This window comes from Trachurus trachurus (genome assembly GCF_905171665.1).
Source record: "Trachurus trachurus genome assembly, chromosome: 16".
Lineage (NCBI taxonomy): Eukaryota > Metazoa > Chordata > Actinopteri > Carangiformes > Carangidae > Trachurus > Trachurus trachurus.
Genome location: NC_139902.1, coordinates 21891853 through 21914061, shown reverse-complemented (window position 1 = coordinate 21914061; position 22209 = coordinate 21891853).

Below are 22209 nucleotides of genomic sequence, written 5' to 3'. Positions count from 1 at the left end.
AGAACATTTACTTGAAGACTACAAATGATCACATAGTTTACAGAGTGTCCACTGAAACCTCTTTTGTTGATTTCCAAATTTTCATTTGCAACCATCAGACAGCACAGGTTTTTATCACTGTTGTCAGCCATGCACAACCAGATGTTTCTGTTGGCTTTTACATAGTTTTTATTTTTGAACTACTGTCACCTTACTGGGATAAGCAAACATATATTTGAAAAATATATGAAAAAAAATCAAAATTATGATTGAAAGTTTTGAAGAAAACTGTGCACTGTCTGTGAAGATTTCCTGAATGACAGACACACTGTTCTGAGTCCTTAGAGAGAGCTGTTGTTTAGACAGGTAATGGGCTGAGAGAAAAACGACCACAAAAACCACTGTTATGCTTGATCTGGTTACACACCAGTGTATCTGTGTGTGTGTGCGTGCATGTGTGTGTCAATGTGTCCATGCATGTTATTTTGTGAATATGCGCAAGTGCTGGTATTACGGTTCAAACAGCTTGTGTGTGTGTGTCAGTGTGCGCTCACCATAACATAACAGCAGGTTATGAGGTTAGAGAGCCTGTGTTTATTTGTTTGCTTAGCAGATGCCCTTATGCAGGGCACTCAGCTTGTGGTTCATTTAACACATCCACATATTTACACAGCTGGATATGAACTGATAGGGAGACGCTTGTGGTCAAGCAGTTTAATGTTAATGTTAAAGGGGGGGCAGAGAGAGGGGTTGACACATACTTACATCATCTTTCTTTCTTTCTTTCTTTCTTTCTTTCTTTCTTTCTTTCTTTCTTTCTTTCTTTCTTTCTTTCTTTCTTTCTTTCTTTCTTTCTTTCTTTCTTTCCACCTTTTCCCTCATCAACAGCATTCATCCATACCTCACTCCACCACCCCCTCTGTGTCTAGATGCACTGCAGCACATTTCCTTTTGTGCACTTTACTTCCCATCTCTCTCTTCGTAGTGTGTCACTCGCGTGTCGTCCCTTCACTCTCTCGTCTCTGTGCGCACTACAGTACATCCAACTCTCCTCTGCTCTACCTTTTTTAAAAATTTCCCTCCCTACATCCCTCACTCCTCCTCCTGTGCAGCTTTGCTCTCCGTCTTGCTTTTTCTCCATACATACAAAAAGCCACATGGAGGGTCTGCTTCTAATCTCCACATGCTGGGGTCTCCATTTGTTTTGCTTGTCCAGGGACCCCACAATGCAGTTTCCAGTGCCCAGGACCCACTGAGTGCAGATTTAATTAGATAAGGCGAATGGTGGAAGGAGCTGAAGAATTGAAATTGGACATGGGGGTTTTACAAGAAGGGCTGGTTGGTCCTTGGCACTGCATGGGCTCAGCACAACAATGCACTTCACACTGAGAGGGGCAATGAGAAAGTGGGAAGGAAGGAGGAATGAGAATGAAGAATGGAGATGGAATACTTAACTCTTCACTGGTAGTCGCTAAGGGTGTGTGTGGCTATTGTGCTCCCAGTCTATAGGTTGCCGTTGCCACACCCACTCATGCCACCAAGCCTGTGAGCTTAAACAGTCGGATAAGAATTTCATAAAAAATGCAAACTATTCACACACTGTATGTGAGTGTGTGAGTAGTGTGAACAAGTATAGCGAAATGTTATGAGCCTGATAATATGGAAACAACACTTTCAGATGTGCAAAATCTAGTGGTGGTAAAAATGACTGACTGATAGTAAGCCTATGATAAAAAAAAGTCTGTTTGTTCGGTCAAAGTGTTTCTGTATGTGTATGTTGAAAAGCATATAAGACATTGCTCCTCATTGATCACGGATATCTTTGTAGTCTTTATGGCTATATAGGCATTTCCATTATAATATCCAGTCATATCATTATTTTTATCCATGTTTTTAGTATTTTATCAAGAAGAAAAATGCAGCACTCCTTCTTTTGTGTCCAGTTAGTGAACGATTGAGTAAAGAGCCACTTGTTAGACATGAGTGGGACTGACAGTGGATGTTGGGCAGCAGCAAGAGATCCAAAACAACTTTGTGCGGTGGACATCAAGGTTTGTGAATGTAATAGAGGGTGCTGCAACAGAGCCGGAGACAGCTCCGGCTATAGTGTCAAACATTTGTGTCATCCCCACACTATCAGTAATTGAATTAGTATTTTGTGAGATGTTTTTGTGGTTGTTTTTTTTTCACGGTAAAAATGCAAATGCCACTTAACCTAAACTGTATTAAAATTAAAAACTGCATTGCGGTCAATTCAAAGTCTAGTTTAGTGAATGAAACATTTAGGATGTGTTGGTTGAGCTTGAGCTGTCAGCGTTGTTCTCTGAGTTCATCGCCTCGTGTTATTTACTGTGGATTATGTCAAAATATTATGACAGTGTTTTGGTTTCCATTTGTTTTCCTTGTACTTTTTTTCCCCCCGCCAGGTTGGCACCAGAACAATACTAGCATGTATGATGATGTCAGTATCCACTTCATCTGGCCTGTCATCACAGATTCACATTAACGTCTAGGAAACAAGAAACACAAATAGACGTATAGGAGGATGGAGGGAAAGCAGAGATAGAAGCGTAGAGGGAGTGAATGAGAAAATGCCTGTTTTATGTGTATGTGTATGTGTGTGTGCGAAGAAGAAAAAGACAGAATGGCCACAAAAAAATTATTGGATGGAGAAAAGAAAGTTTTCTTTCCTTTGATGGTGAATGAGCGTCTGCACGAAAATGAGCATAACAAGTGTTTAGTGGCTGTTGTGACCCTGGGCAAAAAACTCTGCCATAATGTTACTGCAGCTGCTGCGTTTCTTAGTCGGACTATGGCTATTAGCAGCTGGACACAGCTGGATCTGATTACAGAGCACAGGCTGCATCACTAGATTATTAGTTCTCAAACTGCAGGTGGAGGATGTTTTTCATATCGATGTTGATTCCTCATGAACATGATGCCTTGGCCTGTTTTAGTTGCGAGGGTTTCCCTGCGCTTTGTACATTTCCATTGCTGCAGTACACAGAAGATGCAGCATGTTGAAGCCACTTTTTTTTAAAGTCTTACTGGCTACACATGTAGTTTCAGGCATGTCTGCTGAACGATGCATCTCATTTAACCAGTAGGCTATACTGTATTCTCTGTATCTGTGCAGCTGTTATGATGCGCCATTCCTTTGTTCATCCGCTGCCAGGCTTAATGGTGAATTACAGTGGTTTTGACCTAACGAGAGATAAGAAGAGCTGCAGTGTAATTGTGTAGCATCCTGTGTCTTATGGTCTGAAACCAGGTTTGCTACTGGTCTTTTCTTCACTGCCCCCCTAAGCCCCCCTGCCCCTCCTGTTTCTGTGTGTTACAATGTGTTTTATCTTTATTTCCTGCTGAGGGACTCTCCCCTGTGACTCCTCTCATCTTTACCCCTCCCTCTCTTTTTCCCCCTCCTCCTCTTCTGCAGTTTTATCTCTCGAGATGCCTCCACGTTGATCCATCCATCAACCAGACTCTAAGGGGCCCTCATCAGCTTTGAGCTTCCTATCATAACTTTCCCAACCGTACACCTACACACACACAAACACACACAGATACACACAGACACACACACATACACGATTTCACATGTTTGCTTCTAAAACACAGATGTTATCTTTTATACACTTTGTAACTTTATTTGTACTGTCTTTCTTTGAAAGTGCAAAGAATGTGTGATATTTACTCTGGTTTTGTAATCTGTGAAACTAACTGCCACTGTGCTCAGTGTGTGTGTGTGTGTGTGTGTGTGTGTGTGTGTGTGTGTGTGTGTGTGTGTGTGTGTGTGTGTGTGTGTGTGTGAGTGTGCGTGTGTTTATATATATATTTTCTCTCAGCACCGATGAGAAATAAGGACATACAAACTCTAAACACGATGATGCATCATTTTGGGGTCACTGTTGTTGCTCGATGACAGTTAGTTGTCTCACTCATCCAATAGACGCCCTTTGCGGTGTGATGTTGCATCGCTGCTTCTTTTCAATGAAGCTTACATAGACTAATATTATATTTCATAAATGTATGTATCTTCTCATTTTAGTGGAAGCCCTCTAAGCCCATGCAGCATGTGAGTGCATTGTGCCTCGTGGGTGCATCACATTATCAGCGTCACCTGTTGATTGAGATGTGAACTAGCTACTAATATCGGCACCACTACATACAATTGGCACCTTTCATTACAGTTTAAATGTCACAGACATGAAAAAAATGAACTATTTTCGCAACTGCTGTGGAGATGACAGTTTCTGTCAAAAAGAAATCAGAACTTAATTCATTATGAAAAGAAATCCAACATCCCTGAAGACCACAAACTATGTAGAAGGACAGAGCTGGCAGTAGCAGCAATGCAGCAGCACACACACGCGTGCAAGCCTCAGCAGTTCAGTGACGCAGCTGTCACGCAAATGCAATGCAGGCAGTGTGTTCCTGGCATTAAATATGATTAAACAAAAGCATATCTAATTTTCCATTTGGTAAAAATAAGTAACAATAAGAATGATTTCCCTCTGGTGTTACTTGGTTAAATGTCTGTCCTTGTATCACATGTTCCTGGATAGAACGAGATGTCTCCTTTAATGATAAAAGTACATGTCTCACACGTTAAAAGCACAAATACACGAGTATCACTTTTCCGCCATCAGACATCACAGACTTGTTGTTCTGTGTGAACTGTTCTCTCTGTTTATCTTTACAGATTCCAGACGAACTCTTGCTAAAAAAGGACAGTGGCCAAACATCTGTGCGCTGGCAAAGAGCAGCGACAGGTCTGCTGCAGACTGGTACTGTGCACGGAGAAACACACACACACACACACACAACATGCACGCACACTTCATGCCAACGAGTGCTTGACGCACACATATTCATGAACGTGACGCAGACCCAAAAAATACATAATCACATCCAGAGACACTCATCGGTTGACTGTATTTAGCAGGTGTTCAATAAGTCAGCTTTCAACACTGACTGAGAGCTGTAAGTGGAACAGGCTTACTGAGAGTCTCACACACACACACACACACACACACACACACACACACACACACACACACACACACACACACACACACACACACACACACACACACACACACACACACACACACACACACACACACACCTTCCCTGCACTCATGGCTCACCTTGAAACCTTGCCGGTTGGAACGAAAACAATAAAACCAAGCTGGACAAATCCTGTTACAAAGCTATTATGTCCTTGAAACGAGAACCTCACAATGTGAAAGCAAGAGTCACGTTAGAAAGACCACAAACGCAGGAAAAAGGTTATCACCTAATTTCCAGGACACAGATGTGATTGATTTAGCGGTGATACTGTTCCAGTTGGCATCTGTTCCCAGGACTAAAGATGTTATTAAGCCTCTCCCCCTCATGTTTTCCTTTTCAAACCATGCTTTTCTTTTATGAACGTTGTATATCTATGACTGAAACCATTTTCCACTGTTCGGGATGACACGGAACACCTGCTGTTCACGCACTCTGCTGAGCTCCAGTCCAACATAAAGATTTTTCTTTTTCTCACTGTTATAAAGTCAAGGACACTGACAGACAGACTGATGGTGCTGATGTTTACCAAACTCAAATCCTTTGCTTCTCATATTGCTGTATCTTTTCTTGGCCACTTTTCTCCTTGTCTCTCCCTTCTTGGCTCCACTGATGCTCATAATTTCCAGAAACCAGACGTGATGACTATTCAGAGTCGACGTATTAACGCCGCGGACAAGCCATGGTAGTTGATATTCACAAACCGCTGCATAATCATATTCTTTAAGAGCTCAAGAAATGCTGAGCTGACAGCATTGTTTTGATGTTCTCCATCTTTCCCCCGTGAAAAACAGCAGGTTTGTGTTTGGGTAGATGGACGGGAGTTGGCTGATGCTCCCCAGGGATGAAATCAACTCTGCCGTAGACCGAGGTCCATGTTTATCTTTGGGCTTTATTAGATGTTGATGTTGGCCGTGTGAGAGAACCACTTGTTTAAAAAAAAAAAAAATTAAGGGAAAAGGGAAAAGAGAGAGAGAAAAAGAAGTGAGTTGCGGAGAGGGAGGGAGAGAAAGACAATGAAAGCAAGTTTTTGAATTTCATCAACTGCACATCTAGATAAAAACACTTGTGTTGCAAAGTACATGTTGTTCCAGAAGTGAAGGAATGTAGTAGAGAGGTTTATATGTTTTTAATAGATGGACGGCTGTAACTTCTATTTTCACTGAGTAACCAGGTCAAATTAAGAGTTACATCTAACCTGCACTGTTACCTTAAACTGCATGTCTGTTAAAGCTGATGAAGTCAGTGATATTGTCATCTCGGAGACTGTTATACTTGGAAGGCTCGTCCTTCACGCTGGTTTCGCCCGGGCCTTAACACTGTGTTGGCCTTGTGTGTGTGTGTGTAAGTGCATTGCACTCTGTGTGCTTTGTCAGCACTTGGAAAACACACTGGTCTGGTCTGCCCTACACCTACAGCAGGACTGCGAGAGATGTTTTTGGTCTTCGTCCATTTAAACAAGCATTAGTCATGTTTGTTCAAACCGCGTAGAGAGAGAGCAGCACCCTCGCAGCACGCCAGTTCATTTTGACCTTGCAGTAGGCAGCAGTAAAACTTAAGGACTTCACCGTTTATGACAGCGCAGCAAATTTTTGTATTTGACAAACAGTACCGTACTCGCAATGACAGTTGTTATTGTTTTTACTAACTTGTTTTTACCAACCGTAAACCAACCAGCAGTGCCAGAACTGAGGGCAAACATTTCCCAAAGAGTCAAAAAAAGAGCCGCCTAAGGTTTCCAAAGGTATCATTATCCACCTGCATGACACAGAGGTCTGGTTGCACAAGATTACCACTCAGCTGGAAGAAGGTCAAAAGGTGAGGAGAAAAGACTGAAGAGGAGGTGTGATGAGCAAGCGGCAGAGCAAGGGGAAGGAGTGCATTTCTGATTGCCAGAGGTGCACCTGAGCGCTGTTTAATGATGACTCATGGGAAAACAAACTTGGGATCCAGTGGGCTGAGGCCACAGCTGGCAGACCTTTGGCTGCCGCTGCCATGTTGTGTCAAACTGCAGTGATGTGGGGAAACACCAGTGGAGGGACCATCACTCTGTCTTCACCCCCGAAAAAACATTTAAATGTTACAGGCTGTAGACAAAAGCTGAATTTCATATCCGATCAGCTATTGCACCGTCATGTTGTTATTCTGCTCTATTTTTCATGGCCCAAATAGCTTCTGTCAACATTCAAAAATCCCTGAGATGGACAGAGAGACAACAAGCAGACACACAGATATTTAAACATAGAAACAGACAGGAAGTCTGTCAGGGGCAAGTGGAGACATAACAACAAAGTCAAGTGACAAACCGATGGATGAATGAGTGAGGAGGGTGGAAATGATGGGTGGACAGATGGATGTGAGTGCAGACAGATTAACACACCAAATGAAAGATGAAGGGAGTTTAAGGGCAGGGACATACTTTATACTCACAGGTGCAACTAAAATGATCCCTCGTTTTACACGTGATCACCGTTTGCCAAAAATATGCTGTTGATAGTATTTCTCTTTACCTGCTCAGAAAGTCTCAACTCACAGATTCTCTGAGAGAGTCAGTGAACGTGTCACCTGCCCAGCAGCTGCTGTTAGGATACAATCTGCCAAAATGCAGAATCAGAGCAGAGTGTGTGTTTGCACTTACTCCTGCTGCCCTGCGTATGTATGCACATGTGCGCTTGTGTAAAATACATCTATGTCATCATATGTTCACGCAGGTTTTCGTGCTTGTTCAAGTCCAAGACAGAACACGTTTGGCCGTGACTAGAGGTCAAGTCTGGTGCCAAACTAAACAAAGAGGTGTATCTGCTTTCTCTGTGGGGGAAAAAAAAACGAACAGAGTTGGCAGCTCTCTGGTGTCCACTGGATTTAGTTAAAACATGCCCTGTTATGCACAGCAGTAAACTCTGCTCTGTGTTTGTTGTTAGCGCCTTGCAGAAATGGGATCAATTAGCTCTCAGTCCTAATAATAGGATTTTTGAATTTGAATATAAATGTTAGTCTTTCATAAAAACTTACACTGCACATTAGCTCACTGGCCTTTTCTTTTCATCATCATCGGAGCACTTTGTGATTAAATGCACAACATAAAAAAGCCTGAAATTTCCCATTGCAACTATCACTACAATAGCTACAGTAAATCAAAATATAGAGCTTTAAACATCCTGTTTCAGAGGTCGTGCAATCATGTTAGGAAAATAAACAGCCCTGTAATTGGATCAAAGTGACAGTAGTCATGGTTTGATGTGATGTATGCTGGTGCTGGTAGTGATGGGTGACCACAGTTTAAGGGGAAGCGGCGAGACCAGGGGGGGTAAAAGAAGATGTAGTGCTCCATGAGGTCATTACCGATGGTCGGCTGCAGTGAACATCTCTGTTTTCCTTCTCATCCTCTCCCCCCTGTCTGTAAGTCCACCCCTACCTCCCATATCTGTCATCCCACTGTTATTTATTGCCTCTGTCCTCAATCCCCAGGGTTTATTTACTTGCTTTGAAAAACCCGTCTACAAAGTGTGTGTGTGTGTGTGTGTGTGTGTGTGTGTGTGTGTGTGTGTGTGTGTGTGTGTGTGTGTGTGTGTGTGTGTGTGTGTGTGTGTGTGTGTGTGTGTGTGTGCACTGTTGTACCTATCTAAGAGGGGACATCGGCGTCGTTACACATTCACCAACAGGGGACCAAGCAGCCAACAGGGGACTTTTTTTAGGTCCCCTCTTGGACATGCTTTAAATCAACTAAAAATCATGTGAAAAACCTTCTGGTTAATTTTTTTTAACTTTAGCCAAGAGGGGACCTGAGTGTGTGTGTGTGTAAAATACCATATTCAGCAGTGCCCCGGCAGGCTGGAGCAGGGTTTTTAACGACTCATTCACACACGTCGTTTCTTACACTCCTCCATAGTGTGAACGACTTGCAGCCCCGGCAGCCTTTCAGACTGTAGAGAGGCTATCAAACAGGCTCCTTAGTGAACAAACCAGTACCTTGAAACATAATTTGTTATTCTTTGTAACAAAATATAAAGGTTCTGTTTTCATGGATGTCTTAAGTTTAAACTCAACACTGTATTAGGTATAATAGACATTTTAAAATATTGAAAAAATTGATCACCCATAACAAAATTTTAAATAAAATGGTAATTTAGATCATTTCTGTTGAATTCTGATTAAACATTAAAAACAATTGACCTTGCTATTGTTGCTTGTCCAGTTTTTTTAAGCACAGGGTTTCAATTTTACAATATACATGTGTTCTCAATCTGTATAGGAATTATTAGTTGACTTACATTGCAGAAAAAGGTCCACACTTGGTTTATATGGAATGACAGGGGTCCACTGTTGGTTGGTGCATAATGACACACGACCCCACTTAGTTAGCATGGAGTGACATACACACTCCATCATGTGAGTGTGAAGTGATAGTTTTTAAGAGAAAACTTTCATCAAAACTTAACACAACAATTTATAATGAGTGGCACCAATAATGTTGTAATTATTTTTAAAATGTAGGATGTACTACTGCAACACACATTTCTACAGTCTATTAATTTTTTAAGAGAGGGTTTTAGGATTTAGGGTAATCTTAATGTACTTGCATCATAAATCTGTATTCATAAGGATGTATTTTATTTACTGTTTTATATTACAGAAAACTCAATGGCAACCTATGATGATATATTATGTAGAAGTAAACCATCAAAGAGTAACTGATATTAAAGTATTGGCACGGCAATTTGTTATCTTTGGGGAAAATACAGAGGGTTTGGGAGATCATCAGTTTGTCAGAGATACAAGGGATGATTCATTGAGAGGATTAATCTCACAAAGTCCCTATGTTAAACTATTGCCAGACACATTTCTACAGTCTATTAATTTTTCACTGTACTGGTGTTTTATACTACTTAACTGCATTATTGTCATGGGAAAACACAGTTTGACATGGCCTGATGGCTCAGAGCCACAAAAAGTTACTTTTTGGCCACGTACATCTCATATAGATAAAGCCCTGTTGGGGGCACCTATTGTCAGACTTTTATTTTTTAAATGCATGTGATTTCAATTAATTTTAATGTATTTGCGTCATAAATCTGTATAGGAATTATTTGTTGATTTACGTTTTAGAAAAAGGTCCACACTTGGTTTATATAGAATGACAGGGGTCCACTGTTGGTTGGTGCATAATGATACAAGTGCCCACTTAGTTAGCATGGAGTGAAATACACACTCCATGTATGAATAAGAAAGAAATAAGCAAAAGTGATCATCCGTAAGATACATTTTTCATCAAAACTTAACACAAACATTTCTAATAAAGTAGCACCAATAATGTTGTAATTATTTTTAAATGTAGGGTGTACTACTGCAACACACATATCTACAGTCTATTATTTTTTCCCCTACAAGAGTTTTATACTCCTTGACTGCATTGTTGTTATAGGAAAAATATTTGAATTAAAACTCAGGGTTTTAGGTCATTTTAATGTACTTGCATCATGAATCTGTATTTATGAGGATGTATTTTATTTACTGTTTTACATTACAGAAAAAGGTCCACACTTGGTTTATATGGAATGACAGGGGTCCACTGTTGGTTGGTACGGAGTGACATACACACTCCAGCAAAGCAGAAAGGAGAGAAATTGCTGAGTTTTAAGATACATTTTAAATCTAAATGTAATACAAACATTTGTAACTATTAATACACACAACACACACAAACACATGCAAACACACATATTTCAACTTAAGTAGCACTGGTAAAGTTGTAATTGTAGTTTTGTTTTTAAACATGGGGTCGGGTTAGTTACTGTGAAAACTCAATGGCAACCTTCCATGATACTTAAGGGAATATTTCAGTTATTGACATTTATGGCTCAACAATAAAACATGTATGGGAAAATAAGAGAGGAGCTGGGGGGTCATCAGTTTGTCTGAGATACAAGGGATAATTCTTCTAGAGGATGGATTAACCTCAAAAGCTCAAAACTTTCATCAAAATTTAATACAAACATTTATAATGAAGTAGCAACGGTAATGTCGTGTTTTTTTATGTGGGGTGTACTGTGAAAACTCAATGGCAACCTACGATGATATATTATGTACAAGTAAACCATCAAAGAGGTACTGATATACAACAATTTGATATGGGAAAATACAGAGGGAATGGGGGATTATCAGTTTGTCAGAGATACAAGGGATAATTCATTGAGAGGATCCCTATGTTAAACTATTGCCACACACATTCACACAGTCAAAATGTTTCAGTTCTAGATTGGACTATTGCAATGCACTTTATGTTGGCGTCTCCCAGTCTTCGCTCAGTCGCCTCCAACTTGTCCAAAACGCTGCTGCCCGTCTTTTAACTAACACTAATAGACGTGAGCACATTACTCCTGTTCTTAACTCCCTTCACTGGCTCCCTGTCCCTTACAGAATTGATTTTAAACTTTTAATGTTTGTTTTTAAAGCACTTAACGGCCTGGCCCCACTGTATTTATCTGAGCTACTTTATTAGAAATGTTTGTGTTAAGTTTTGATGAAAAATTTCTCTTAAGGATGATCACTTTTGCTTATTTCTTTCTTATTCATACATGATGGAGTGTGCATTTCACTCCACTTACTTACATTCAAAACAGACTGACTGAAACATGGGTACATGCAATATAGAGTCACAGAGCATTTTTATGAGCTACCATTCTCTGCCAGAAATGTTGTCTGGGAACAACATCTTACTTAACATGGCACAAGAAATTAGGATTCATCAGATTGCCAAAGATACAAGGGATAAGGCATTGTGTGGATGGAATAACCCCAAATAGCTCAATGTTGAACTGCTGCAACACAAATAAAAAAAGTTGACAGTGGTGTGGACCGTATCTGAGGAATATAGTTCTTGCTGTGTCCTAATTGTCCTTTACAAGGCTTTGTAAGGCTTTGCATGTGTTTTTATATTTATGCGTTCCTTTATTTCCCTTGATTTTCTAAATACCTTTTAATGAGTAATTTAACAGGGTTTTTTGGGGGGTTATTCCGTCCACACACTGACATATTCCCTGTATCCATGACAATCTGATGAATCCGAATTTCTTATTCCATGTTAATTGTTGTTCTCAGACAGCATTACTACTAGCAGACAATGGTGGCTCATATAAAGGCCCTGTCACCGAATATTATAACAGGTAATTACACACCTTCACAAAACTCATCAAAGAACTGACAATTCTTTAGACAAAATGGAATATTGCTGGTATACCCACTCTTTACAGTTGCCACAGAAGTTGAATCACCAAAGGCCATAGGTGCATAGGTAGCACATGGCCAACCTAAGACCTGGGAATACCTGTGTCTCAGTCGGTCTGATTTGGATATAAGATGTTGGCTGAAAGAAGGTAGAAACTCTGAAGCCCAACCTGAAAATACCTAACGACCAGCGTCAGCTACGACAAACCATCCCCCACACTGCCCACACTCAAGGACTGACACAGGTCATCTGGCACTCACTCCGCTCTCACTCCATTCACTCACTTCTCAGATCCCAGTTCAACAACTCTACCTTAAAGTTAGGACCTGTGAAATACATGAGTGCTGGTGACTTAACTACTTCAATGTCGAGGAATGTTTTGTGCCCACATCATAGACTGAAACCCCATTAAAAATTTTCAACTCTACTTAGAAAACTGTGTGTAAATGTAATGAAGTCACATTGCTTACTACAACATGCACAAGGTTATACCTAGATAATAAGGAATATACACACTTGTGTTTAGCTGGGTACTGAAACGAAAGAAAATCATTAGGAAACAACCAAAATAGATAACAAATGAATTACTTAAAATATAAATAAATTAGATAACGTTTTACCATCTTCTGAACACAATTAATTGAATTTGTTTATAATCCACTTCAGATGCTATGAATAAGGTAATATGGGATTGTTGAATGTACAATCCACACATCCTGAAAGCAACCAGACCCATTTCTGCTGAGCACCAGTGTGAACTGAATACAGCTTTTATTGTGTACTTCCCACTTAATATAAACTCTCTGACCCTGTGCCAATCCTGTACCTTTTGACAACTTTAAATTAGGTTTCAATTCATACACCAATTTCATCTATAGATGTGTATGACTATGTGATACAGTGTGTAATATACAGAAGGAAAAAGAACACAAATTTAGTTTTAGTTTTAACTTTTGTTGTGGACCAAAAATATGCAGACAGGTATACATGAACTCCAGTAGAGCTAATAGTTTGGTAAGTAAAAATGTGTGTTGCAGTAGTTCAACAGTGGGTATTTTGGAGTTATTCCATCCACTATAGCTGATTTATTCCCTGTATCCCTGGAAATCTGATAAATCCTAATTTCAGAAACATTTCTACTGGCACACCATGGTTGACCATATAAAGGCTGACAAAATATTATACTGATCACAAGGCATCACACACCTTTACAAAACTCATCAAAGACTTGACAGGGTGGATTATTGCTGGTACACCCACTCTTTACAGTTGCCACAGAAGTCCATAGGTGTGTAGCACATGGCCAACCTAGGACTGGGGAATTCCACTGTCTGTTAGTCTGATTTGGATATAAGATCTTGGCTGAGGGATGCTAGTCTTTTCCAGGTTGCCCTTTAGAGTTGCTAACGACCATCGTCAGCTACAAGAAACCATCCCCCACACTGCCGACAGTCAAGGACTGACACAAGTCGTCTGGCACAGATTTAAAGCCCTCACTCACTTCTCAGCCAGTTCCACATTTAGAGTGGAGAGTGGAGGTAGAGTTCAGCCTACCACACACATAAAGATAATCGGGCTGATTTTGCCCCGATCTTCCCCCTTCCGACCAAAGACAAAAATCGGCCGATTATCCTAAGGTTTTAAGATTATTTTATGAGATTCTCTTGTAGTGTGTGGTGTGTTAAGTGTCAAAATTCTCACAACAATCGCCTCAGAAAACGTTCGGCGCTGAATTGATAATCGTAAATATTAAACATGTTCAATATTTACAAATCAAAAGTCATCTTGCATGTGGAAAGCTGGTGTTGTGCTGAGAAGTGCCAAGCTCTGCATGCTGCTCGCAGCAAGCCACTTCTCGACACAACACCGGTAATCCCACAGAGAGCCACGGTGCAGCCCTGGCATTACATGAGGTTCACACAGACATTCACGCATACACGGGAGATTTCCTGATAGCCGATAGCAAAGACGGTAGCGATCATAGCCAGCAACAGCCAGCAATAGAGCAGCCATGTTTAAATGATCATGTGACCGCCGCTCACAGCCGCTTTACTGCTCGGCCTCCGAAGCCACAGACACACAGACACACACAGATGGTATCGTTGTAAAGGCTGAAGTGTTCATTTAAAAAAATTACATCGCTCTCATTGTCCATTCCGGAAATAGACCCGAAAGAGTAGCTACAACAATACTGATCTCTTTCTGAGTTTTCTGACCGGAGGGTCAAGATTCTGAAAAATCTTAATGTGTGTGGTGTGTAGGGCTGTCAGTTTTTAGAAAAATGAGGTTCGAACGATTATTGAATGACCCGTAATTCGTTCGGATATATTCGAATATTACCCCCCCCCCCCCCCCCCCCCCCCCCCGCCGCCGCCGCCGCCGCCGCCGCAGCCGCAGCACACACAGTCGCGGTGTTTTATTTTGAAAATTGACCGGATACTCTCGTTGTTTCATGTTTGACTTCCTGCCCAGCTTGACGCGATTGCTCGCGGCTCTCACATAAAATAGACCAGACGCTGCACGGCGCGAGCCGGCCGCGGAGGTGCACGCCGCTACACCACACCAGAAGTTAATATGGGCACAGAAAGTAAACTGGCTCCGCTTCTCGGCTGTTCGCGGCCCTTCCGCGTCCGGTGGACGTTCCGCGGCGCTATGCAGGCACCGGGCACTGCAGCCAAAGACGGTAAATAGAGTATCTTTGCTGCAGCCTGCATATCGAGCAGGTCATTAATGCTCGAATACGAACTTTTCCCCCCACAATCGAACGAATATTCGAATGTCGAATAAAAAGTGACAGCCCTAGTGGTGTGTTGTGTTTGGAATATCATAGCACACCACACACAATACGATCAAAACTGTTCAATCACAGATTTTTTATCTTCATGTGTGGGGTCTTTCACAGATAAAAAATTGGTTGAAATTTAGAGAATCTTTATGTGTGTACCAGGATTTAGGATCTGTGAAATACATGAGTGTTGATGACTTCACTACTTCAATGTAGAGGAATGCTTTTGTGTCCACATCATAGACTGAAGTCTATGGGTGGGAATTGAGAACCGGTTCCTCTTCAGAACTGGTTCCCACGTGATCATTTCCTTGGGATTGTGTGCGTGCCTGCTTAATGATTCCGCTTATCGATTTTGCTTTTTTTCCTTTGCAAATGTGCATGTTTCTAACCCAAACAACACATGCCGTGTTCAGGTCAGAACGAAGGCAAACACGGCGTCGAGACAGAAGCGCTCTAAAGTGTCGGAGTAGATGTGATGTGACAAAAAATATTCAGATTTATAAAACACTGCAAGTAAAGTGCCTACAAGGCACATACATAATGTAGATAGTAAGGAATATACACACTTGTTGTTGTGTTTAGCTGGGTACTAAAACATCAAAAAATCATTAGGAAGCAACCCAAATGTGTAACAAATTAATCACTGAATTTGTTTTCAAAATAAATTTGATTAGAATTAGATTTATTGTGTACCTCCCACTTAAAGCAGAAGTGAGTGATATATTTGTGTTAATATAAGTCTTAAATAGTTATATCTTCCGACAGCAATCACTTACATAGAGTGTTTGGACTGAAACACGGGTCTCTCAGTCCCTCTGCTCTGCTCTGAGCCGAAGAGAAAACATTTATCGTATCCTACAGTTTTTATCCAATGAGGAGAGAGAACGGCATGCAGGGCTGTGTGTGCAGCCAAGGAACGCCGTGAATGTGGTGACGTAGCGACGAGGACTGTTATGGTGCGTTCAAGGAAACTCGTATTTTTCCGACCGTGAAGTGGTACCAGTTCGATCTGGTACGAGTTCACCGGTCGGAAGTTACGAGTGGCCGTTATAGTGACTTTCACCGGTAAAACAGGTCGGAAAAACACGAGTGGGTTGCCTGGAACGCTACAAAGTCGTAAGTTGTGACTTGAAGCTGTAATTTAGGATTTCAAAAGCCTGCCTGGAACGCAGCATTAGCGAAAACGACCGGATCACTCACTTCTGCTTTAACTCATTGAGTGCCATTGACGTACATACTGTATACGTCAAACGCAGTTTTCTGCGGCTGGTAAATGGGGACGCTGTCGACAACACTGTGAGTAATTTTGGGGTTTCTGGGATGTGTAGAACGAATGAGACTGTAGATCAGAGCAAGAAGTGAAATAGAAGGAGAAGACGAGTGCGATCGCTACACAGAGATAAAAAAAAGTTGGAAAAAGTTTCTATTTCTAGAGAAAAACGACGGGCAGAGCCTGGAACAAGTGTAACGTGGAGCTGTGATGAAACATTTCTCTTACGGATGATCACTTTCGCTTATTTCTTTCTTATTCATACATGATGGAGTGTGTATGTCACTCCATGCTAACTAAGTGGGCACTTAGTGGGTATCATTATGCACCAACCAAGAGTGGACCCCTGTCATTCCATATAAACCAAGTGTGGACCTTTTTTTTCTGCAATGTAAAACAATAAGTAAAATGCATCCCTATTTATATAGATTTAGAATGCAAGTATACATTAAAATTGATTGAAACCATGTGCTGTTAAAAAGTAGAAGAGTGACAATAGGTGGCCACCACAGAGCTTCATCTATATGGGACATTAGGTGACTACAGAATAACACTTTGTGGCTCTGGGCCATCAGACCATGTTGAATCCTGAGTTTAGTTATTTAAAGTAGTTTTCCCATGACAACAATGCAGTCAAGGAGTATGAAACTTCATTAAGTCAAAAACTTGACAGACTGTAGAAAGGTGTGTTGCAGTGGTATATTACTTAGTGAGGTTAATCCATCCTCTAGAAGAATTATCCCTTGTATCTCAGACAAACTGATGACCCCCCAGCGCCTCCTTTATTTTCCCATACATGTTTTATTGTTGAGCCATAAATGTCAATAACTGAAATATTCCCTTAAGTATCTTGATAGGTTGCCATTGAGTTTTCACAGTACATTCCATGTTTTAAAAAAACTACAATGACAACTTCACCAGTGCTACTTTAGTTTAAATATGTGTGTTTGCATGTGTTTGTGTGTGTGTGTTGTGTGTATTAATAGTTACAAATGTTTGTATTAAATTTAGATTAAAAATGTATCTTAAAACTTAGCAATTTATCTCATTTCTGCTTATCCACCCATGCTGGAGTGTGTGTGTCACTCCGTACCAACCAACACTGGACCTCTGTCATTCCATATAAACCAAGTGTGGACCTTTTTCTGTAATGTAAAACAGTAAATAAAATACATCCTCATAAATACAGATTCATGATGCAAGTACATTAAAATGACCTAAAACCCTTAGTTTTAATTCAAATATGTTTTCCTATAACAAAAATGCAGTCAAGGAGTATAAAACTCTTGTAGGGGAAAAATTAATAGACTGTAGAAATGTGTGTTGCAGTAGTACACCCTACATTTAAAAATAATGAAAACATTATTGGTGCTACTTTATTAGAAATGTTTGTGTTAAGTTTTGATGAAAAAAAATATCTTAAGAATGATCACTTTTGCTTATTTCTTTCATATTCATACATGATGGAGTGTGTATGTCACTCCATGCTAACTAAGTGGGAACCTGTGTCATTATGTACCAGCCAACAGTGGACCCCTGTCATTCCATATGAACCAAGTGTGGACCTTTTTTCTGCAATGCGAAACAATAAATAAAATGCATTCCTATTTCCTATTAATTGGTTGAAACCAAATGTCTAGAGCATTTTGACTATTTAAAATTGAGATGATAGTAGATCCCCTCTTGGACTGCTAAGAATGACAGAGGCAACGCATTTATGGATGAGTAAAGACGGACGAGCAAATTATCTTTGTTAAGAAAAAAGAATTAATCTATATTAAAGCCGGTTTAAAGTAAATGTTGTTGCTTATACTGCAGAACTTGATATTAGTGCATGCAGTCATGTTACTTCTGAACTGCATGCAATTCAATAAAAAATATTCACTCTCAAATGTGGCCATGATTATATATTTATATACAATTTGTACTACAGAGACTTTAAAATAAGTAATGATAACTCTAAAGTTATATTATCCATTTTTGAAAGAAACTGAGAAAGTCATTGTTGTGAACAAGGACTCATTAGGTGAATGAATGGGTCGTTAGGTGAATGAATGGGTGCAGACAGCTCCACTGCAGTATGTGGAGGTCCACTCTTTGATAGGTAAATGTCGCTCAGAGATCCAAGTCCCCTCTTGGCAATTTCTTTAAAAATAATTAAAAGTCACATTTTCAGTAATATTATGGTAAAAGACCTTAAAAGTCAATTTTATATTCCATGTTTGTTTTTTCAAAATAAGTGTAAACATAAGACCCCTCTTGGCAGCTTGGCCCGACAGGTCCCCTGTTCCCCCTATTGGTGTGTATGTGTGTGTGTGTGTGTGTGTGTGTGTGTGTGTGTGTGTGTGTGTGTGTGTGTGTGTGCGTGAGGTGGTGTATTAATGGGGTGTCGAAGGCAAACGGATTGGCTGGGGGAGTTGATGCACATGAGATTAGAGGGTTAGTCACCCGGTAAAGATTAATACCAAGTCCATGTATGTCTCCTTAGCTTTTGTTAACGTGTTCCTCACATCTGCCCACACAGAGACACAACGAGTCGGTCTGATCAGCATCATGGTGTAGACCATATCAACCTTATTGATAGGTGAGATTAATAGGGGTTTGCCACAACTTCGAAAAGACAATTGGGTAAATTAAGGTCTATTATTTGCAGGGAAATGTTTACTTACTGTATAATGTCAACTGAACTGACTACTTGAGTCAGAGTTAGCATTCTTGTTTATTTTATACTAATGATGATTAACATGCATTGTCGCTATCAAATAAACAAATAAATAAGTACACTTACGAACATGCAAATGCAACATTTCAAACATTTAAACTCCTAATATTAAAGTTTGTTGAAGGCCATGATTGATATATTGATGATATAAGAGACAGATATTTATTACAGGGTCTGTGGCATGTCCCAAATTTCTGTCTTCTGCATAAAAGTCATCCAACTACTTCCTGCTCTCACACTACTGTATGTCTTTCAGCTGAATTACAAAGTGCATAATCTTCCAATTTGAATGCAATTGACAAAAAGCCTTTTGCTCTTATGTACATGAGTAATGTACTGTAACACCTCACTTCCAGTCAGAGTAGGCGCAGGATGCATCTCGCCACATTTTCAAACTCTGTGGTGTCTCAAGCCTGGATGCTACTTTTACAAGGGAAAAAAAAAACCCAGAAGACATAGTGGTTCCAGATTGTCTCAGCCTTTGATTTCATCATTTGCTGTAAGCAACATGTGTACTGTTGTTTTATGATGCCACACCACACTACCAAGACTCCCTGCACATGTTGTAAACCTGGCAGTGACTGATTGTGAAATAGTGAAGATAAAGTCAGATTTATCTCTGCTTTCCTTGGTAACCAGTCCCTCTCTCTCTCTCTCTCTCTCTCTCTCTCGCACACACACACATTACACACACCAATACATGCATAACACCCCCCCTCTCTGTTCCCCTCATCTGTGGCCCTTGAAATAAAGGTGCTGATGAGCAGCCCCTATCAGCAGATGCCATCTTGGACTTGTCATCGGTGGCTTGCATGGTCACAGAGAAGGGAGCTGATGGCTTCACCTTTCAAAGGCTCCTTGCCAGCCGCGGCCTCCCCTCAAATTCCTTCTCTCTCCATCTCTTTATGCAACATTTATTACTCGCACTTAGATAACATCCTGTCTGATCGTCCTTTTTCTACTTTCAAGTAGAAGTGTTGAAAACCTGACATCCATCATAAGAGACAAATTTGCTGATATACTGAATAGTAATCCAATACTATACAGACCTGATGATAATAGACCAATAACCTATTCTGACTGTGTGACTATTGAGTTAAGAGTAAAGCTGATGGTGTGACATCCAAATGAGGATGAAAAGAGCAACTTAAGACTGTATGTCTTATGTTGACACTGTCGTGCACACATGCATCAGTACATCTGGTTCCCAGTTTGCACTTGTCTGTACACGAATCTGCATAGTTTGTCCACTTCGTCAATCAAAACGGTGTGTTTGTGTCTGTGTCTGGCACTGACTGTTTCATCTGGTCTGAGTGACTGTTTGTGGGCAGCGAGTGTGTACGAGGCGATCTAAAAGTGTCAGTGTCAGCATCGCAGGAAGACGGGTTGTACACTGTGCCCGTCTGGTCCCCGGACTCCACAGGAAACAGACGTTTTCTGAAGACACCTGGTAACCTGTTTCCTCTTCAAATGTTTGAAGAAAAAACAAACACCTGAGTGGGAAGGCAGGGGGATTTCTCTCTTCTGGCCTCCATGACGTCAAACAGGGGCCTCTGGACCTCATCGCCCTACAGATCTGACAGTTTAAGACAGAGGGAAAGATACTATATGGGCACACACACACAAAAAAACTGTCTCCAGTGGAGGAAAGACTGAACAAGTGCTCTACAAAGTCACTGTTCCTTGAAAGAGCAAATACTCTTTCAGCTAAAACTCATTAGTTCTGCCAGTCATGCTGACTTTGATTTGATTTGACTTTTAACCCTCACTGACAAGGAGGAGGAGTCAGCCTGACACCATGATGCATGCCCTAAAGTCACAAGTAGAAATTATCATCTGGGAATATTATTATTATGAACTCAGTATTCGACCACAATGTTCTTCACGTACATCAAACACAGTTAAAGAGATGGTTGGAAATGTTTGGCAATCGGCACAGACCACAGGAAGTTACTGCTTGCAGTTGTTTTGTACTGGTGAAATAATGACTGCCTAAAAATGGCAAAGCAGTAAATAGTGTTTTGTGCCTTAAATGAGAGCGAATTATTTTTAAATCTACTTCTACGAGGTTCTAGTTCGTGACACCACGTTTCTCCATCCATCATTTCACCCAAATTTGACCTTTTTCATCAGTTTCTTTGCACTCAAATTACAGAATAAGTGAGCAGGCTAAATAGTTTTTTAATGAATGTCCATTTCTTGTTCTTGTAACATGCAGGTGTACTTAGAATGGGTGTAATCACAGTCTGCACATTGAGTGTACTGTTTTTAATCAGTCTGTAAATTGGTACAATGCATTAGATGTTAGGCGTGTGTGCGTGCGTGTGTGTGTGCGTGCGTGTGTGTGTGTGTGTGTGTGTGTGTGTGTGTCTAGCATTTGAAGGTTTCCAAAATGTTTGTGTCTGCTCCCAGCTTCACCCACTCAACCTCTTGAGAAAAATCTGCAGCAACTGTCTTATGACACAACTGAGATCGCTCAAGAGAATCACCTCCCCCGTGGGAACGTCATGAATATAACAATAATGCATCATCAGTTTGCTTGGGACAGGGTTCATTGTGTCACGGTAAATTTTCTTGTGGAATAGCAGAGAAAGAGAAAGAGACAAGAGGCCACCCAACTCACATGAACGTGTTCCAGAGACAGAACCACAAAGGACTCGCTAACCTTAACCTCGTAAAGTAGGACGGAGATTTTGCAAACTAATGTTCAGTTTGGTATGTGTTTGTGTGTGTGGCCAGACGACATTCACCAAACCAAACAACTACCGTATAGCTCTACTGTATATGATGTTGCCATGTTAACTATAGAGGGATATATTATCACATATACTGTTCATCCTGTGGACAAGCTTCTTTTTACAACATACATATGAAATTGATATATGATTAAGTATGTGTATAGAATTCATTTTAAACAATACAGTACATAATATAGATAACATATAACATACAAAAAATGTATTTATTTGTGTAATGTAAAAAAGTATATGACAGGATATGTAAAATATATACAGTATGTCTACAATATAAGCATAAGCATACATATTAGCATGGGCAATACATAAATGTCAATATATTAGATTTCTAATATGGTTCAGATATAGGTTTAACACATGTTTTTATTTCATATATGCAAATTCAATATATGTACATAT